The sequence below is a fragment of the Hypanus sabinus genome, chromosome 1 (genome assembly GCF_030144855.1).
Source record: "Hypanus sabinus isolate sHypSab1 chromosome 1, sHypSab1.hap1, whole genome shotgun sequence".
NCBI classification, from domain to species: Eukaryota; Metazoa; Chordata; class Chondrichthyes; order Myliobatiformes; family Dasyatidae; genus Hypanus; species Hypanus sabinus.
Genome location: NC_082706.1, coordinates 149,617,708 through 149,639,824, shown reverse-complemented (window position 1 = coordinate 149,639,824; position 22,117 = coordinate 149,617,708).

Genomic DNA, 22,117 nt, shown 5'->3' with positions numbered 1-22,117 from the left:
CAATCTATTTGCTAAGACACGACCTGCCCTGCACAAAACCGTGCTGGTTCTCCCTAATTAGACCATAAAACATAGGAACAGAATTAGACCATTTGGCCTATTGAATCTGCTCCACCATTTAATCATGGCTGATCCTTTTTTTCCCTCCTCAATCCCATTTCCTAGCCTTCTCCCTGATTAGGACATAGGTTTCCAAATGTTCATATATCCTATTCCTAAGAATTTTCTCCAGCAATTTCTCTACAACTGATGTGAGACTCACCAGTCTATAGTTCCCAGGATTTTCCTTGTTTTCTTCTTAAATAGAGGTACAACATTAGCCACTTGATATCCCTCTGGGACATTGTCTGTGCCTAGAGAGGACATAAAGAAGTATCAAGGCCCCAGCAATCTTGTCTCTTGCCTCCTTCAATAACCTGGGGTAAATCCCATCAGGCTCTGGGGATTTTGCCACTTTAATACTCATTAGGAGGCTCAATGCTTTCTCCTCCTTGACCTCTGAATGCCCTAACATATTTATACACTCAGCACTGATCTCCTGGTCCTCCAAGTTCTTTTCCTTGGTGAATACTGGAGTGAGTACTCATTAAGTACCTCACTCACATTCTCTGCATCCAAGCATATGTTCTCCCTGTTACCCTTGAGTGGTCCCACCCTCTCCCAAGTTATCCTCTTGCTTTTGTACAGATCACCCCTCCCCAGAAAATGTACCAATAATCCAAGAACTTAAAACCCTGCCCCTTGCACCATCTCCTCAGCCATTCACTCAAATAACTTGAGATCACATACTTGTACAACAGAATGGACCACTGGATGTTTACCCACATGGATTACTGACAGAATTGGAATCTGAAACTTGGTCACATTACATTTCTCATTTATTTGGATATCTTCTGTAATATAATAGTATTTAATACTTATTGATTATCTGTTTCATCCTCCTTCCAAAAGGAAGCTACTTGAAGAAGCAAATGCTAAATCATTGTTCAGGTTTCACAATGAATCAAGATTGGCTAACCTTTGTTTTCAGTACTCTACAATATCATACTTTGCATCAGGATATACCTGGGTGGACCTGCTAATCCATTTTCATCTATGCTGAGATTAAGCTTGATCAAGTCCAACTCAAAGGCAAGTGTAGAGAGGTGGCATAATGCAAAAAAAAACATGTTTCACTCAGAGTTAGGGAATCACACACACCAGGGAGCATGGATGAAACTCAACAACGATACTTTAGAGAAGGTGTCTGTAGTCTGAGAAAGCACTTGCTACACATACGGCCAGAAATGTTCAGATGATCACAGCAAGAGATGTAGCTGGAGATACTGCAATGATGTGCTATGATGAAACTATTCTTATTATCAGTGTAAAATCAACAATAATTTGAAGTGTCACAGAACAGCAGTGAGTTCAGACAAGGGAACTAATATAATGTCAGAGACAAATACAAAGTTGAGAAGCCAGCTAAGGAAATTGGTGAACAGATTGATTCTCTAATGACATTGCATACATGGGAAGTATGTTCAACTATTTTCAAAGGAGGAGTGGAGAGTGGTACATTAAGTGTACTATGTAAATGAGTCATGTGGTTATGGAATGCAATGAAGTTACTGTGTCAAAGAGATAATCAGCCACAGAAACAGGCCCTTCAGTCTATCAAAGCTCTCAATAATCGTACTGTAACCTATTTTATTCTCACCATGAACATTACTTCGCACTCAATTCTACTATTCATTCCTATTTATAGTAACTGATTAACTTAACAACCCACGTTCTTTGGGACATTGAAGGAGACAGGATCATCCAGAGGAAACCCACATAACCACAACGAGAACATACAATTTCTGCATAAACAGCACCCGTGGTCAGGATTGACTCTGGCTCACTAGTACAGTAAGGCAGCATCATTATTAGCTGTGCATGGTGCCTCCCTCAATTGCTGGCATTGTGTAGATATAATCTTGATATGCCTTCTGATTAATATAAAAAATAACACCATGCTTTTAACACCATCCTGCAGGTATTATTGTCTCTGTAAAATTTTGCATAACATAATGTACACAAATTGCAGCCTTTTTACTTTTAACACTGTATGGCAATGAGAACTCTCTCTGGGATTGATTTTACATCCAACCTAAAAACAACAAGAAATCAGGTCTACTCTAAGTGACCAAGGGCACAGGGTTCAAAGTCCACCTTGGGTAGTAAAAACTGGAACACATTTTAATTACGGTGAATTCATAATGCTCCACGATTGCTTCTTTGGTGCAAAAGAACCCAGGTGGAAATGATAGCTGGGCTAAAACTACTCCAGATTTTTGGGAATATGTCGTAATATCATTGGAAACAAATGTGCTATGGACTCTCCCTCATAAATGCCAGTATTTTTAAAAGACAGCACCAACTGGAAAGACCAAGGCTAGGCAGAATATGTATCCTTTGTTTAAGTATCTATGGTGAAGTATCAATACCTAAAACAACTTCAGATAGCCAAGTGCCTGGTTCAGTTGAAGTGGCTTGTGATATTGGCAGAAACTTGAATTACAGTTATTAAAGAGAGGGGAGAGGAATGTGAGCAGGGTGTATCTTGGTCAACATGATGGTAGTAGATTAAAAAGAATGCCTTGCCTGTACTCCAGTTCAGGACCTTATCAGAGAGAATGTGACAGCACAAAACAAAAACAAGACACCTTTGCAGAACAGGAATGACTTTGAATGATTTTTATTCAATATCTTGCCCCTGATCACTTGGATTCCTATGATAGCAGTCTGTGAAGTATAAATGGTTCGTCTAGACTTGGGCAATTTTCTTCACTTTTTTTTCTTTTCTCATCTACCTTTCCTAATAGACATTTTAAATGGGTTCTTCTTGTTCTAGCTCAAATGTCATTCAAAATAATATCTGCTAGAAAATTATTGCTCAGTGGCTGCTCTTACCGGAGAGACAAATGCATGCATATTCTCTAGCCGGTGCCACCAGATAATGAAATTATGAGATCATTATTCATTCATGGAACACAATTGTCAGTGGAAGTGGAAAGGCTGGCATTTATTGCCCATTTCTAAATGCCCCTTCAGTCAAGTGGCTTTGGAGAATAACTGTATTGTTGGGTGGTAAAGTCGTATATCGACATTGACTGTTAGGACAGCAGAATTCTGCTTCAAAATGATTTTAATCCATAAACGGAGTTATCCCAGGGTTACCAGTAGTGACATAGGAGTCGATTGCTGATTATTCAGTTAACTGAATTTAAAATTCTTAGCTACTATGATGGCATCTGAACATATGTCTCTTGCATTATTAATTCATACAACTTTATTAACCTAAATATTAAGCTGCTGTAATGGAGCCAGAAAAATGAGCTGAATTATCATATTTGATGAACATAAGTTGTGCTGAACATTAACATCATTCAGTTTCCACTGACCAGTTTTGACCTTACAACCTCTTTCTTGACTGGAAATTCTACTTTTTGAATGTACGTACGTATACATGTATACGAAATTACATTTGACAATTTTTAGAGCAACATGTTAAACATACATATTCACATATTTACATACACTCTTAAACTCATTCTGAATATAGTAATGTTGAAAATGGCAAATTAAGAAGAGCAATATAATAAGTTTACCAAACATAATACTTCAATGATAATCTAGATCATTAGGCCCTTCAGACCTCTAGCGCAATCACATCAACTTGGAACTGAATGCTCTCAAAATTGTGGAGAAGCATATTAACTTCAGGAGAAGTGGATCATCAATAACTCTACAGGTAGCACTGTTTCAACATTCAGGTTCCTGGGCATCATTATCTAGTAGGGCCTCGAGTGGGAGAACTAAATATGTTTCAATAACGAAAAGGCTCAGCAGAGAATGTACTAGTTGTGGCAGTTGGTAAAATTCCATCTTTCCCCTGAACATACTGGTGTAACTCTCTACCGCCATCATAGACAGCATTTTCTTATCAGCCATTACTGTCTGGTTTGGTGTAGCAGCCTCTCACAATATACACAAACTATAGTAAACTGTCACGTCAGCAGACAAGATCATTGGATGCAGACTACCATCACCGCAAGACTAATATGTGTCCAGGAAAATGAAGTAGGCAGGAAAAGTCATTGCGGACTCTACCCGCTCCCAAAAGTTCCCTTCTAAAAAGCACTATAGAACTATTAAAACAAAATCTTCACACCATCTTAAAAGTTTCTTCCCCCCCCCCAAGAAAGTTAGCCTGATCAGCCAATCTAATTAGCTCTACCAACACCTACTCTATCTATTACCTCAGACACTGCACCGCATTGTAAAAAATTTAAATCACAATTAATAATGCTGATTACATTGCAAATACATGCTGGTATTTACTGTATGCACTGGACATTTTACTGCATTGTATTTTAACTTCAAACTTTATTTTTCTTAATTCCTTATTCTTTATAATGTTTGAATTTTTTTTGTTGCATGTCGCACCAACATTATTGTACCTGCCTCAACCACTTCCTCTGAGAGTTCGATGTAAATCCATAAGACCATAAGACCTCTGAGCAGAATTAAGCCATTCAGCTCATCAAGTCTGCTTGGCCATTCCATGGCTGATCCTGGATCCCACTCAGCCCCATACATCTGCCAGCTAAAGGGAAATCTTGCCTGACAGATCTGTTAGAGTTCTTCGAGGAAGTAACAAGCAGGGTGGACTAAAAAGAAGCAGTGGATGTCATTTACTTGGATTTTCAGAAGGTGTTTGATAAGGTGCTACACATGAGATAAAATCCTAAGGTGTTACAGGAAAGTGCCTGGCATGGATAGAGGAATGGCCGACAGGCAGGAGGCAGTGAGTGAGAATAAAAGGGGCCTTTTCTAGATGAGTGCTGGTGACTAGTGGTGATCCTCAGGGGTCAGTATTGGGACCACTACCTTTCACATTGTTTGTCAATGATTTGGATAATGGAATCGATGACTTTGTGGCAAAGTCTGAGGATGATATGAAGATAGGTGGAGGGGGGGTAGTGCTGATTGCAGCAGGACTTAATCAAATCAGAAAAATGGGCAAAAAGTGGCAGATGAAATACAGTGTGCGGAAATATATGATAATGTATTTTGGTAATGTGTGGATTGTTATCTAAAATAAAGGTTTAAACATCAGTAGTGCAGAGGGACTTAGCAGTCCTTGTACAAGACTCCCAGAAGGTTAATTTACAGGTTGGGTCTGTGGTACTGAAGGCAAATGCAATGTTGGCATTTATTTCAAGGGGAATGGAATATAAAAGCAAGGACATAATGCTGAGGCTTTACTAGTCAGACCACATTTGGAGTATTGTCAACAGTTTTTAGCCCCATATCTCAGAAAGGGTATGTTGTCATTGGGGAGAGTCCAAAGGAGATTCATGAAGATGATTCTAGGAAGAAGGGGTTAACATATGAGGAGTGTTTAGCAACTCTGGGCCTGTAGTCACTGGACTTCAGAAGAATGCATAGGCATCTCATTGAAACCCTACTTAATGTTGAAAGGACTAGACAGCGTGGATGTGGAGAGGATATTTCCTACAGTGGGGGCATCCAGAACTAGAGGGCACAGCCTCAAAATTGGGAGGTGACCTTTTAGAACAGAAGCAAGGAGGATTTTTTTTTTGCCAGAGTGTAGTGTATCTGTGGAATGCTCTGCCACAGACTGAGGTGAAGGCCTAATCTGTGGATATATATACTCACCACTTTCTGCATGAAAAAGTTTTCTCAGGATCTTTTTAAAATCTCACCACTCTTGCCTTTAATCAGAATCATGCTTAATATCACTGGCATATGTCTTGAAATTCATTTTTTGTGGCAGCAGTACATTGTAATACATAATTTAAAAATTATAAATTACAGTAACATATTTATATAATTTTCACTCTTTTTGCACTACTTATTTAATTTAAATATGTGAGGGTTAATGATGAATTCTGCCATCTGAAGATGTCTCCAATGCTGAGGAGGCTAGTGCCCATGATGGGGCTAGATGCATTTACAACTATCTAGAGCTTTTTCTGATCCAGTGCAGTGGCCCTTCCATTTGAGATGGTGATGCAGCTAATTAGATCTGTAGATTCATCTGCAGAAATATGTTGGAGTCTTTGGTAACACTCCAAATCTGTTGTACCTTCTTTGTAATTGCATTCTTTGTTGGATCTCTGCCCTCGAGTTTTTGGACTTCTCTACCCTGCTACCATCTACTTTATCTGTGCATCTCATAATATAAATGGTTCTATGATATGCCTTAAGTTCAAGGAATAAAGACCCAGGCTAACCAAAGTCTCCCTCTAACCCAGACTGTCTAGTCCTGGCAACATCCTTGGAACTTTTTTCTGCACCTTTTCTAGTCTAACTATATGTTTCCCATAACAGGTGACCACAGCTATAGACATCTAAGTGCAGCCTCACCAACAATTTAAACAACTGCAATATAATTTCAAAATTCTTATCCTCAGTGCCCTACTGATGAAGGTCAATGTGCGAAATTCCTTTTTTATCATCCTGCCTACCTGTAATGCTGCTTTCATCAAACTATGCACTGTGCTCCAAGGTCCCTCTGTTCCATTCTACTCCCTCGTGCCCTAACATTTCATAGTGCCAGTCCCTTGCTAGTTTGATTTTCCAAATTTCATCAGCTCATAATCAACAGTATTGAAATCTATTTGTCACTCCTTGGCCAACTTTCCTTAACTAATTAAGATCACCCCCCACCTCCTGTAATCTACAATAATCTTCTTCACTGTTAACAACTGCTCCTAATTTTATATAACCTACTACCTTGTCAGTCTACCCTTCCTTTAAGCCATTTACTGAACGGTAGAGTATCAGTAGAGGATTATTTCATCATCCAACCCACAAACATTTTCTGCTGAAAGTAATATCTTCTGTCTAACCACGAACAAGAGAAAATCTGCAGATACCAGAAATCAAAGTAATACACACAAAATGTTAGAGGAACTCAGCAGGCCAGGCAGCATCTATGGAAAGGAGTAAACAGTTGATGTTTTGGTCCAAGGCCTTTATCAGGACTGGAAAAAAGAGCTTAGAAGTCAGAAAAAGAAGGTGGAGGGGGGAGGAGTGGAAGAGGTACAACATAGTCGGTGATATGTGAAACTGGGAGGGGGGGTGAAATAAAGAGGTAGAAGGTCAATTGTTGAAAGAGATAAAGGGCTGGAGAACGGGAAATATTTTTAGCAGTCTGAGTGTAAGAGAGGTAACAAATTTTCTTTATCTTTTCTATTGACCATAAAGGAAAGGGCAATCAGAAATGGTGCAAAGCAGATTGCAAATTTGTTATACATCTCTTCTATACTATCATTAACTAATTCTGGTAGTTTCCAATCAAACAATTGATGCTTATACATCATTATTCATACTGACATATCAGGTATAATTCAAATTCTGTTTTTATCACTGGTAGATAATATGCATTTAATAGTGACAATAAATGGCAATCATGCAATTTGCAATAACTGCAAATAATCCTGAACTACCTAAATTATAGCATAATTATTACAGGATCTTTATATATCTAATATTTTATTAGCTAGAAACTACTGAATCAGTTTATCATTCCATTAGGCAGTGTTTAATACTATTCCAAACTTCACTGAAATCTTTAAATATCTTAATTTATGAAGAAACAATTAAACTGTTTATGACAGAATCATTCAGTGACATTATAAAAATTGACATAATCCAACCACACAGGCAACAAGAAAGAATACCTATGTCCTCAGGAGGCTAAAAAGATTTGGCATGATCCTGTTGACTCCCACCGTTTTCGTAGAAAACAGCCTATACAGATGCATCACAGATTGGTATAACAACTACTCTGCCTGAGTCTGCAGGAAGCTAGCGAGGATTGTACACACAACTCAGCACATCATGAAAAGCAGCCTCCCCTACCTGGATTCTGCTGCCTGGGCCAAGTGAAAGAGCAGACTGGGAAATCTGGCTACGGGTACGATTTTGCTTAGCACGGCTTTGAAGGAGAAGAATTAGTGCTCTTTGTGAAGGAAGAACTCAATGTCCTGAGGTTGCCCACCCAGTATGTCTCTCAGAGACTGGGTAGAAACTGAGAAACAATCTGCTGGCATTCAGGTTAGATGACCATCGCTTACCCTTCAGACTCAGAGTGAAACCATATCCAGGCTCTTTATCCCTTCCCAGTCAGTTCTCTGCATAACCTGAGCAGAAGAAGAGGTGAGTGAATGGGTGCAGAAAGACCACTGACAAATTAAGACTTAATAAATAACTTGGGTTATTGGACCTATGGATTCTGCCCCACCACTCCATCATGGATGGTTTATTATCCCTCTCAACTCCATTCTCCTGCCTTCTCCCTGTACATTTGATTCCCTTACTAATCAAGAATCTATCAATCTCCACTTTTATTATACCATATAACTTGACTACCACAGCCATTTGTGGAAATGAATTCCACAGATCCACCACCCTTTGGCTTAAGAAATTCCTCTCCATCTATGTTCTTAAGGGCCATCCTTATATTCTGAAGCTGTGCTCCCTGGTCCTGAACTCTCCTTTTATTGGAACCATCTTATGTCCATTCTGCGCCTTTCAATATTCGATAGGTTTCAATGAGATCCCCTTCATTCTCCTAAATTCCAGCAAGTACAGGCCTAAAACCATCGTGCTTTCCTCATGCATTAACCCTTTCATTCCCTGGATTATTCTTGCAAACCTCCTCTGTACTCTCTCCAATGCCAACATATCATTTGTTAGATATGGGGCCTAAAACAGCTCACAGTATTCCAAGTATGGTGTGACCAATTCCTTATCAAGACTCAGGATTGCATCCTTGCTTGATGATACGAAGACTGATGATATAAAGAGATAGTGTACTGTTACGGGCAGTGTTGTTGAGCAGAGGGATTTTGGGGTCCAAATTCATCACTTTGATAGGAAGGTTAATACAGCATAGAACATGCTTGTGCTTGTTAGTCAAGGCAATGAGTTAAAAAGTCAGAAAGTTATTCTGTAGCTTTATAACTTCTAGTCAGGCCACATTTGGAGTATTGCCTACAGTTCTGACTGCCTGCATTATAAGAAGGATGTCGATGCTTTGAGGAGGGTGCAGAAGAGCTTTACCAGGCTGTTGTCTGGATTAGAGGGCAAATGCTATTACAAGAATTTGGACAAACAGTGGTTGTTTTCTCTGGAGTGGCAGAGGATGAGGAGTGATCTGATAGAGGTTTATATGGATATGAGATGCATAGATAGAATAGATAGATATTTCAACCCCGGGAAAAAGATACTGTCTAACACTAGAAAAGTAGTCATTTAAGGTGAGAGGGGGTAATTTCAAAGGAGATATGAGGGGCTTTTTTTAAAATAAACTCAGTGCACTGGCCTGGGGGATCCAAGAGACAGAAATGTTAAGGACTACTAAAAGATGTTTAGATAGGTATAAGAATGAGAGGAAAATGGAAGGATATGGATATTGTGTGGGCTAGTTTGAGAGATTAGTTTGTCATATGATTACTAACTTAACTGGTTCAGCACAACATTCTGGCCTACGGGGCATGTCCCTGTGGTGTTATGTTCTATGTTCTATTTGCATTCTGGTCCTTTGAAAAGTGATGCCAAGGTTGTATTTGTGCTCCTTACTACTGACTTAGTCTACAAGATAATCTTTAGGGATCCTGCACCAGGAATCCCATTTGCCCCTTGTTGCATATCCACAGGTTGAACACAGGACAGTGGGATGATGTAATAGTCTCATGACCATGGGGTGATGTTATGTCACGTGATGGCATGTTCCAAACTGTACTTAAACCAGTCCTGCGGACTGTGACGCAGTTCTCATTTTATTTTTGTACAATGTTGTTGTTGCCGATTGGAAGTGTGGAGGCTCCACCGGTTTTGTTTGTTGCGCATTTATTTTTCCCTTACAGTCCAGTATCGGAGAGTGAAAGCATTACTGGAGTTGTCTGAGTTCAAAGGATTGGATAAAGTTAATGGTGTTTAGCGTTTTGGGGAATGACACCTTTGTGACTTGGTTCAGGAACTGTGGCATGCATTTGAGTTAAACCCTGCCACGTTGGGAAGGTTTCTGCAGTGATCACCCTCCAGTCAAAAGGTCAGTTTCTTTTATTTCCTCATGATTTCTTCGAACAAGGCATCTCCTGGCTGTGGGATCAGCAGACTCATCATTACTTTGAAGGAATCATTATTTCGGGGAAGTCTTTCCTTAATGACTGTATAAATCACATGGACTTTTGAATTTATCACTTTAAGTCTGTGCTTGGATGAGAACTCATTAAGAACAGTTTCTAAGTTTGAATGTCTGCTAGATATTGCCACCTAACTGTTAACTTCTGGTTAAGTTAGTCATTTGTTTACTTTTCTAAATTTTCAGCTGTTAATAAATGGCTGTTGCATTTGTAACAGTCTTCAATTCCTGAATTCCCTCCCCATTTAGAAAATTGTCCATGCCTTTATTCCATCCACTAAAATACATGACTATACATTTCCCTATACCATATTCCATTTGCTACTTTTTTGCCATTCTCCTAATCTGAACAAGTCCTTCTGCAGAGTCCCTGCTTCTTAAACACTACCTGCCCCTCCACCTGTCAGTTCACTATCCTTAAATTTGCCCAAAGCCATCAAATCTGTCATCCAGATCATTAAGTAGTAAGAAAATTGGTGGACAAAACACCGAAGTTTGCGGAATGTCACTTGTCTCTGCAGTAAACTAGAAAAGGCCCCTTTAGTTTCACTCTGCCAAGCAGCCAATCTTCTGTTTAAGCAAGTCTCTTTCCTGTAATACCATGGGTTTTTATTTTGTTTAGCAGCCTCATGTGCAGCAACTTGTCAAAGGCCTTCTGAAAATCCAAGTAAACAACATCCACTTATTTACCTTTGTCTATCGTGCCTGCTAGTTCCTCAAAGAATTTCAACAGATTTCCCCCTAAGGAAACTATCCTGACTTCAGCCTATTTTATTGTGTGCCTCCAAGTACCCTGAAGCCTACTCCTTAATAATGGACTCAAACATTTTGCCAGCCACCCAGTGACAGACGTGATGTCAGCTGTCAGTCTCAGATCTCTAAGTTTATGCATTCTTGGATGTGTGACATGTACTGAATGTTGTCAGAATGTCAGCAGAATCCGATTGGAATCACTGAGGTGAGCTAATGAGTTTGACGTTGATATCCAACAATCCTGGCAAACTTTTTTTGCGGTGCCTGTGGAAGAGTACAATTGCAACACTGTAGAAGAAACCAGAGACTCCTTACTTACACTCCTTATAGAAAAGATATACTGACGTTGGAGAGGGTTCAGAGAAGATTCACAAGAATTATTCCAGGAATTAAAGGGTTACCGTATGAGGAACATCTTGCACCTCTTGGGCTGTATCCCCTGGAGTTCAGGAGAATGAGGAGGGATCTCATAGAAACATTCAAATGCTAAAAGGCCTGACCAGATTAGATATGGCAAAGTTATTTTCCATGGTAGGCGAGTCTAGGACAAGGGAGCACGACTTCAGGCCATTCATTTAAAACAGAGATGCAGAGAAGTTACCTTAGTGAGAGGATGCTCAATCTGTGGAATTCGTTACGACAAGTGGCTGTGGAGGCCAAGTCACTGGGTGTATTTAAGGCAGAGATAGATAGGCTCTTGACTAGCCAGGGGATCAAAGGGTATGGGGAGAAGGCTGGGGATTGGGGATGACTGGAAGAACTGGATCAGCCCATAGTTGAATGGCAGAGCAAATTCAATGGGCTGAGTGGGCTCCTATACCTTATGGTTTAAGTCTGAATAGATTCTGTTGCAAGTAGTAAAAAATAAAAAAAAATTATATAGATTTGAACACCATGTCTTGTGTCACACTTCCTTCGTCATGATAATCATCATGTTCTTTAAGTATCTTGGCCCAAAAATTCAACTCCACATTCATTTTCATAGATGCTGCCTGACTTGCTGTGTTCCTCCAGCATTTTATGTGTGTACTCTGGATTTTCAGCATCACCTCTTGCGTACATAAAAAAGTTCAAAGTAAGCACATATATGTCACCATGTCCAACTCTGAGATTCATTTACTTGTGGGTAATCACAATAAATCCAAGACACAATAGAATCAATGAAAAACTGCACTCAACAGGATGGACAAACAACCAATGTGCAAAAGGCAATAAACTGCAAATACAAAATGAAAGAAAAAAGAAATAATAATCATGAGTAATAAATATCAAGAACTTGAGAAGAAGAGTCCTTGAGAATGAGTCTATAGGTTGTAGAAACAGTTCAAAAGCCTGATGGTTGAGTGTTCCTGAACCTGGTGGTATGTGTCCTGTGGCTCCTGTAATTTCTTCCTGATGTCAACAGGAAGAAGAGAGCATGGCCTGAATGGTGGGGGTCCTTGATGATGGGTGCTACTTTCCAGTGACAGCGCTCTGAGTAGATGTGCTGAATGGTGTGTAATGGGCCATATACACTAATTTTTATTGGCTGTTCTATTCAAGGGCATTGGTGAGGCAGCCAGTCAACATACACTCCACACCTATAGAAGTTTCTCAAAGTTTTCAATGACATGCCGTTTCTTCACAAACTTCTAAAAGTGGAGGCACTGCTGTAATTTTTTTGTAATGGCACTTGCATGCTGAACCCAGGACAGATCCTCTGAAATGATAACAGCGAGGAATTTAAAGTTGCCAACTCTCTCCACATCTGATCCCTTGATGAAGGCTCTGGATTCCTTCTCCTGAAGCCAATGATCCTCTCCTTTATCTTGCTGACATTAGGAAACAACAAGGTTGTTGTTGTGGCACCAGTCAGCCAGATTCACAATCTCCCTCCTATTTATCCCTGATTTATCATCAATGTTGATTCTGTCAGCAACGATGTGTCATCTGCACAATTAAACTTAGGCAATGTCGCTGTGCTTAGCCTCACAGTCATTAGTATTCAGAGAGTAGAGCAGTGAGTTAACCCTTGTGCTGATGGAGATTATGGAGGAGGTGTTGTTACTAATCCAAACTTCCTGGGTCTGCAAGTGAGAAAATCAAGTAAAGAGCCAATGATATATCATCTTCTGTTGACCTGTTGTGACAGGAGACAAATGGGAGCAGATCCAAGTCACTTCTCAGGCAGGAGTTGATATGTTTCATCACCCACCTCTCAAAGCACTTCATCATTGTGGATGTACAGTAGGTGCTACCAGATGATAGTCATTGAGACAGGTTACCATGCTCTTCTTGGGCACCGATATAACTGAAGCCTGCTTGAAGCAGGTAAGTACCTTCAGTTTCCAAAGTGAGAGGTGAAAGATATCAGTGAACACACCAACTAGTTAATCAACATAAGTCTTTAGCACCTTAGGCCACAAAACCTAGGAGCAGAATTAGGCCATTCAGCCCATTGAGTTTGTTCCACCATTCCATTATGGCTGATCCTGGATCCCTCTCTACCCCATATACCTACTTTCTTGCCGTATACTTTGATTCCCTGACCAATCAGGAAACTATTAACTTACACCATAAATATATCCACAGACTAAGCCTCCACCACAGTCTGTGGCAGAGCATTCCACAGATTTAATACCCTCTGGCTAAAACAATTCCTCCTTAACTCGGTTCTAAAAGTTCACCCCTCAATCTTGAGGCTGTACCCTTTAGTTCTGGATATCCCGGCCATAGGAAACATACTCTCCACATCTACCCTATTCAGTAGGTTTCAATGAGTCCCCAAGCATTCTTCTAAATTCCAGTGAATACATGCCTAAAGCTACCAAATGATCCTTGTATGTTAACCCCTTCATTCCTAGAGTCTCTCTAATGACAACACATCCTTTCTGAGATATGAGGCCCAAAACTGATGATAATACTCCCAAATGCAGCTTGACTAGTGTCTTATAAAGCCTCAGCATTATCTTTTTGCTTTTATATTTTATTCCCCTTGAAATAAATGTCAACATTGCATTTGCCTTCTTTACCACAAACTCAACCTGTATATTAATCTTCTGGGAATCTTGCACGAGGACTATTAAGTCCCTCTGCACCTCTAATGTTTGATCTTCTCCCCGTTTAGATAACAGTCAGCACTATTGTTCCTTTTACCAAAATGCATTATCATACATTACCCAACTCCATTCCATCGGTCACTTTTTTGCCCATTCTTTCAATTTAGAACCATAGAACATTACAGCACAGAAACAGGCCTTTTGGCCCTTCTTGGCTGTGCCGAACCATTTTTCTGCCTAGTCCCACTGACCTGCACCTGGACCATATCCCTCCAAACCCCTCTCATCCATGTACCTCTCCAAATTTTATCTTAAATGTCAAAAGTGAGCCCGCATTCACCACTTCATCTGGCAGCTCATTCCACACTCCCACCACTCTCTGCATGAAGAAGCCCTCCCTAATGTTCCCTTTAAACTTTTCCCCCTTCACCCATGACATCTGGTTTTTCTCTCCCCAGCCTCAGTGGAAAAAATGCCTACTTGCATTCACTCTATCTATACCCATCATAATTTTATGCACCGCTATCAAATCACCCCTCATTCTCCTATGCTCCAGGGAATAAAGTCCTATCCCATTGTCTAAGTCCTGCTGCAATCACATTGCTTCCTCAGCACTCCCTGCCTCTCCACCCATCTTTGTATCATCCACAAAGTAGCAGTCCCAGTACTAACCCTCCAAGGAACACCAAATCTAGGCCAAATGCTGTTCATGTGTGCTCCCTTCTGCAAGATGCACTCACGTCAGCCTCAAACTGAATTCACAGGGTCATTGGGGTCTGTGGAAGTTTATAAAGGTGTCTCCATGAAAGTGAGTATAACAGGCATTGATCTCACTTGGAAGCGAAGACTTGTTTATGTCACTTTGTTTCATTTTATAGGAGGTAATAGCATTCATGCCCTGACACAGCTATCACGCTTTTTTCAGTATTTATGTTCCCTCAGTGATTCACGTTCGGTCCAGAATTGTCACTTTGCAAGTCAGATGGCTTTCCAGAGATCCTCCCTGGATCTCTTATTTAACTTGGTCAGTCCTGAATGCCACTAATCTGGTCCTTAACAAATTGCCAATCTCATGGGTCATCTAGGGCTTCTGTTTAGGGAAGAGTGAATGATTTTGTGGGGACACACTCAATTTTATAAAGTTTGTGACTTTTTTTTAAAAATAAAATTTGTGACAATCGTGGTATATTTAAATGAGTTCTTAAACACGGCCACTGACTCAAAGCAATCCCAAAGTTGCTCCTTTGCCTATGGTGATCACTTCTTTGTCGCCTGTGTCTCTGGAGACCTGCTCATTAGCTTCTGCCTGTATGCAGCTGGTAGGACAGCTTTATACCATCTTGGCATGGAACAATAGACATTCTTAATTGTAGTACAGCAGTGGGCCAGTGTGTTGTAGGTGATATGTTGATGATATTTGGGCAGATATTTCTTCAAATGAGCCTGACTGAAGTCCCTGACAATGATTTGAAAGGCATCTGGGAAAGCGGTTCCTTGTTTGCTTCTGGTGGCACTCAATACCTCGCGTTCCATTTTAACAGTGCCCTTTGGCAATACGTATACCGTGGTCGGGATCACCCAGGAGAACTCTCTCGATAAGTAGAACGTTTGGCACTTAACCATTAGATGTTGTAGGTTGGAGGAACAAGAGTGTGACAAGACTGTGCCATTCGAACACCACACATGTTCTGAAAGCTCTGAATCAGCAGTTGAGCATCCACAGTCAGTGGCCACTTTAAGAACAGGACCATACCTAATAAAGTGGCCATGGAGTGTGTGTTTATAGTCTTCCACTGCTATAGTCCATCCACTTCAAGGCTCAATGTATCTTGTGTTCAGAGATACTCTTCTGCACACCACTGTTATAATACGTGGTTATTTGAGTTACCTTCTCCTTCCTGTCAGCTTGAACCTGTCTGGCCATTCTCCTCTGACCTCTCATTAACAAGGCAGTTTTGCCCAGAGAACTGCCAGTCACTGGGTGTTAATTTTTGTTATTTGTATTATTCTCTGTAAACTCAATAGACAGTTGTGCATGACATTTCCAGGATTTCAGCAGTTTCTGAGATACTCTAACCAACCCATCTGGCACCAACAATCATTCCACAGTCAAAGTCACTCAGATAACACTTCTTCCCCATTCTGACATTTGGCCTGATCAATAACTGAACCTCTTGACCATGTCTACATGCTTTTATACATTAAATTGCTGCCACATGATTGGCTGATTATATATTTGCAATAATGAGCAAGAATACAGGTGTAACCAATGAAGTGGTAAATTTAAATATGTTCAAAGAATGATTGCAAAAAGCTGAATGCATTTCTTCAACATCAGTTCTTTCAAATGTTGTGCTGTTTTGAATGCAGATCGTCACACGACTAATATTTTTATAAAATCATATATGTCTAGCAACTGTCAGAGGAGCAAAGCGGGAAGCATATGAAATGGAAAAAATTATTTAATATAGCAGATGAAGCCCTCATTAGGACCTGAGCAATCAACAGAATCAAAGGCACTCAAATGGCTGACCTTGTCTCATTGGTTGAAATGGAGTTCTGGTGATGAGGAAAGATCAAACAGACTCACACACGCTGTGTGATAAAACCACTGGAATACTGTTTGCACTTATAAAAGAAAATGAGTATTTACTGATCTGACACGTTTTCAGCTAGGTCAATTAACTACATTTAACTGTAACTAGAACACTAATGATTCATTAGTCATTTAGATTTTTTCATATATCAAACAAAATTGTATTTTAATCTTTTGAATTGATAAATACAAATAAATTAAATCACATCCTCCGTATAACCCCTCCTCCCCCCTTTAGTCAAATTTCTTCCTTCTTTTATTTGCTGCATTCCTCACACAAGTGGCAGGCAATTTAGTCAGTGATTTTTTTTGTACCCAACCATTCAGTGCACACACAGAGAAAGTCTTTATAGGATTTTCTTCCTCCCTCTGAACAACTGTGTGGAAAAGAATTGCAGAATGATTGAATGTTTCAGCATAGATACAGGCTATTTATCACAATGTGCTCCTGCAATCAAGATTTTCTCCACATGACCATCAAGCTTAATCCATTTCTCCTGCCACTTTTCAATTGTTGAATTATTTCCACCTTTTCAATAAATTCTTTTGGTTCTTTGTAATGGAAGATCTGATTCTTTTTCTGTATCTAACTTTTCCCTCCCTATCTATTTCTTTGTTCCTGATTTTAAATTACAATTCATCCATTTCAACTCAGATCTTTTTCTATTTGTTCTGTATTCTTCCAGACCCTAAATTTGATCCAGTGTAATTTCCTGAATCAGTTGCATCCCATCTACTTCCATAGGAGCCATAGAAGACCATTTCAGTCTAAACCACACACACAGCAATTTTATTCCATTTTGTTTCCTCCTTTACCTACCCTATTTTCCTGACATCCCTGTCAATTCTCCCTTGATTTTACCACTTAGTTAGATGAGGGGCAATTTATAGTAGACAATTTGTCCAGGCAAATAACCTCTTCCTCACTGTCAACAAGCCAGAAGAGATGGTATTTGACATTAGGAGAACTCGCACCACTCACAGCTTCCTTCACATTGAAACTGCAGTTTCCACTGCTGTGTTGCCAAACACTTGGGAGTGCACATCTCACACATCCTCTAATGGTTCCAGAACACACCCTACACAGTCAGGAAAGCTCATCGACAACTCTACTTTCTGAGGAGGCTGAACAGAACTGGACTTCACACATGTATGCTCATCTCATTCTGCAGATGTGCAGTAGAGAGCATCCTGACAAGCTGCATCACTGCTTGGTATGGAAACTGCACTGCAGCGGACAGGAAGGCTCTACCATGGATGGTCAAAACTGCCCAGCGTGTCACTTGCACCAGCCTACCCATCAAGGACATATGGTAGAAGTCAGAAGTTTACATACTCCTTAGCCAAATACATTTAAACTTAGTTTTTCCACAATTTCTGACATTTAATCCAAGAACACATTCCCTTCTTAGGTCAGTTAGGATCACTACTTTATTTTAAGAATGTGCAATGTCAGAATAATAGTAGAGAGAATTAAATATTTCAGCTTTTATTTCTTTCATTCATCACATTCCTAGTGAGTTAGAAGTTTACATACACTTCGTTAGTATTTGGCCTTTAAATTGTTTAACTTGGGTCAAACATTTTGGGTAGCCTTCCACAAGCTTCTCACAATAAGTTGCTAAAATTTTGTTTCATTCCTCCAGACAGAAATGGCATAACACAATTTTCCTTCCTCATGATGCCAACTATTTTGTGAAGTACACCAGTCCCTCCTGCAGCAAAGCACCCCACAACATGATGCTGCCACCCCCATACTTCACAGTTGGGCTGGTGTTCTTCAGCTTGCAAGCCTCAATCTTTTTCCTCCAAACCTAATGATGGTCATTATGGCCAAACAGTTCAATTTTTGTTTCATCAGACCAGAGGACATTTCTCCAAAAAGTAAGATCTTTGTCCCCATGTGCACTTGCAAACTGTAGTCTGGCTTTTTTTTTTAAATGGTGGTTTTGGAGCAGTGGCTTCTTCTTTGCTGAGCAGCCTTTCAGGTTATGTCGAAATAGGACTCTTTACTGTAGATATAGATACTTGTCTACCCGTTTCCTCCAGCATCTTCACAAGGTCCTTTGCTGTTGTTCTGGGATTGACTTGCACTTTTCACGCCAAAGTATGAATGTGTCTCCTTCCTGAGCAGTATGACAGCTGCGTGGTCCCATGGTGTTTATACTTGCATACTATTGTTTGTACAGATGAACGTGGTACCTTCAGGTGTTTGGAAATTGCTCCAAAGGATGAACCAGACTTGTGGGGGTCCACAATTTTTTTGGGGGGGGGGGGTCTTGGCTGATTTCTTTTAATTTTGTTTGTAAATTTCTGAACACTGGAATTGTGATATAGTCAATTAAAAGCAAAATAATCTGTCTGTAAACAATTGTTGGAAAAATTACTTACGTTATGCACAAAGTAGATATCCTCAACATCTTGCCAAAACTATAGTTTGTTAATACGAAATCTGTGGTGTGGTTAAACAAAGAGTTTCAATGACTTCAACCTAAGTGTATGTAAACTTCCGACTTCAACTGTATGTATAGAAAGGTGCTGCAAAAGGACGCGTAGCATCATGAAGAATCCCATCTACAGTGCTCATGGACTGTTTCTCCCACTCCCATCGGTGAAGGAGCTAGGTAGCATCCACACCAGGACCACCAGCCTCAAGAACAGTTACTTCTCCCCAGCAACAAGGCTGATCAATACCTCCACCCCCTAACTCACCCCTCTATGCCCCAACACCACTACTTAATAATTTCATGTCTGTCATCTTATGTATAGATACTCCTGTGCCTTGTGTCACTTTATGGACATACAATCAATCTAGCTTGTGTTTATTATTGTGTTCTTTGTCTTATTGAGATTTTTGTGCTACATCAGATCAAAAGTAGTAAGTATGTTATTCTCCTTTACACTTATGTACTGGAAATGACATTACACAATCTTGAATAACACATATCAAAGTCAAAGTTTATTGTTTATGCAAAAATGCATGCATGCGTGCAATGAAAAAATTACTGCAGCAGCATCTCAGACACAAGGCATCATAAGAAGCATTCGCAGAAAAAAAACTTAAATTAAGCTACTTATACACAGGTTTTACAAGAAAGAACTCAATTAGAACAAAAGAATTAAGTCCATTTTAGTGCAAAGTGATCAGATCGGTCATCATGTTGCTAAACTGCAGTGATTAAATCTTTGCTCATTCGTTCAAGAACTGATGGATGAAAGGAAGTAGCTGCTCTTGAAACTGGTGATGTGGGACCTCAGGCTTCTGCATCTCCTGACAAGTGCTAATTGAAAAATGATGGCATAGCCCAGATGGTGGGGATCTCAGATGATAAATGTTACCTTCTTGAGACAGCATCTCCTGTAGATACTGCCAGTTATGGGGAGGGATGATGTCCACAATGTATCGGTCAATGGAGAACCTCGTATCATCACCGGGAAATGTGCAAACTCCACACAGACAGCACTAGGTTCAAGATTAAACTCAGAACCTTGGTACCACAGCATTTAGCTATGACATTACCTTCTTTGTATCAGGATGTCATTAGACTGTTTGATAGTTTTCTCATCAGTAGCATTTCACCACTCAATTCAGCCAGTGTGACAAGGTCACCATGTAAATATTTTCTATTATGTTGATTGTTCGGTTCAAAATATTAACAACTCACCTCAAGATAAATTTGAAGGAACATAACCAAGCAGTGGAACATAGAATAACTCTGGATCAGTAATTCGATACTGTATTCCTTTTTCTAGTCCCAACTGTGTGAGCAACCAGTTTTAATGCCCTGAGCATCAAGCTGTTTGTATTCCTCCACTCCTCTTTAAATCTTATAATTCAAGGTATTTGTGGCAGAAAAGGAAACTTATGTTACATATTTTTATGTGTAACAAATTACATCAAAACCTCCTGTACCCAGTTATCAAGCTGCTTAAATATGGTAGGGCCAGAATACATTTTTAGCCCTAATTATTTTTGAAAAGGTGGTGGTATGTTGTCTTCTTGATCTATTGTAGTCTCCCTGGTGAAGGTATCCCTTAGTGCCACTGGATACAGTTTCAAGCTTTAGTCCCACTGAAGTGGAGGACTGGTGATAAGTCAGGATGGTGTACAAACTTAGAAGAAAAGCCAAATCTAGTGATGTTCCCATTATCTGAATCTTTTAGTGGTGGAGGTTGTGAGTTCAAGAACTGGCATTGGAATTGAGAAGGTGAGTTAGCCCTGGTGTACGTTTTGCATATAGTGCATATTGTAGGCACTGCACTGGTGGTGGTAGGAATGAATGTGTGCTGTGGATGGGAGCCAATCTAACAGCGTGTTTTGGCTTGGGAGGCATAGATCTTCACGAGAGTTGTTGGAGATGCACTCATCCAGGCAACTGAGGAGAGTGTTCCATTGCAATCCTGACTTGTGCTTTTAGAGACTGGAAAGATTACAAGGTGAACCATTTGCTTCTGATCTGCACTTGTGATTTTAATAATTATGATGCCAGTCCACTTAAGCTCTAATCACTGGATCACTTGCTGAAATTTGGCAAGAGCACATGTTTTGATCAGTGTTGCTAGGTCTGTAATGCTGTAACAAGGAAATTCATGAGCAGATTATTCTATGTTGGTACAGTATCATTGATATCTGTGCACTTGTTCTTCTTTTCTGAGCAGTGTCTAAAGCTTGAGTTCCAGTACTGATGGAACCATCAGTCTGGAGGACTGCTTAGAGCACCTGGTTTGTGTCCGCAGCTATCCAGATTATTGGAAATGAGGCCGAAATTCAGTTTGATGTGAGCCTTGTGCATCCATCTTCAAGTAAACATTTTCTAATTTTGCTTTACTTTTTATTGCCATTATCCTTGCTGCATGAATATTAAAAATAAAATTGTTTTTCTCCTCTCCCTTGCTTCTCCATCCTGACAGTGCTGAAGGCTTTTACAGAAATGTGGGACGATGTGGCTTCTTCATAGGCATTATCATTGCTGCTGATGAACTATTGGTAGGTGTGTTGTTACATAACAGGATCAAATCTTTCAGCTTTCCTCCACAATATACTCACCCCCTCAAAACAGAATGCTCTTCAAATGCTGGGGATAAAATGGAGCATTAGCTAGGAAGACAGATATTTTTAAAAGTCATAGAATCATTAAAACATATGATATTTTAGGGAACTAATTGACCCAAAAAGTCCAGGTTAACCTTACTTCCCAGTACTCTGTCCATGGTGCATCCCTTGGGTAAAAATAGTTTCCTTCAACTCCATAAGACAATAAGACATAGGAGCAGAATTAGGCCATTCAGCCCATTGAGTCTGTGCCACCATTCTCCTCAACTCCATTCTCTTGCCATCTCCCTGTAATCTTGACACATGATTCATCAAGAACCTATCAACCTCCACCTTAAATGTACCCAAAGACACTGCTTGCACAGCCATTCCACAGATTCACTACCCTCTGGCTAAAGTCATTTTGCCTCATCACTGTCCTAAATGAATGTCCTGTCCCTCTATTGAGGCTGTGCTCTCTGGTCCTAGAC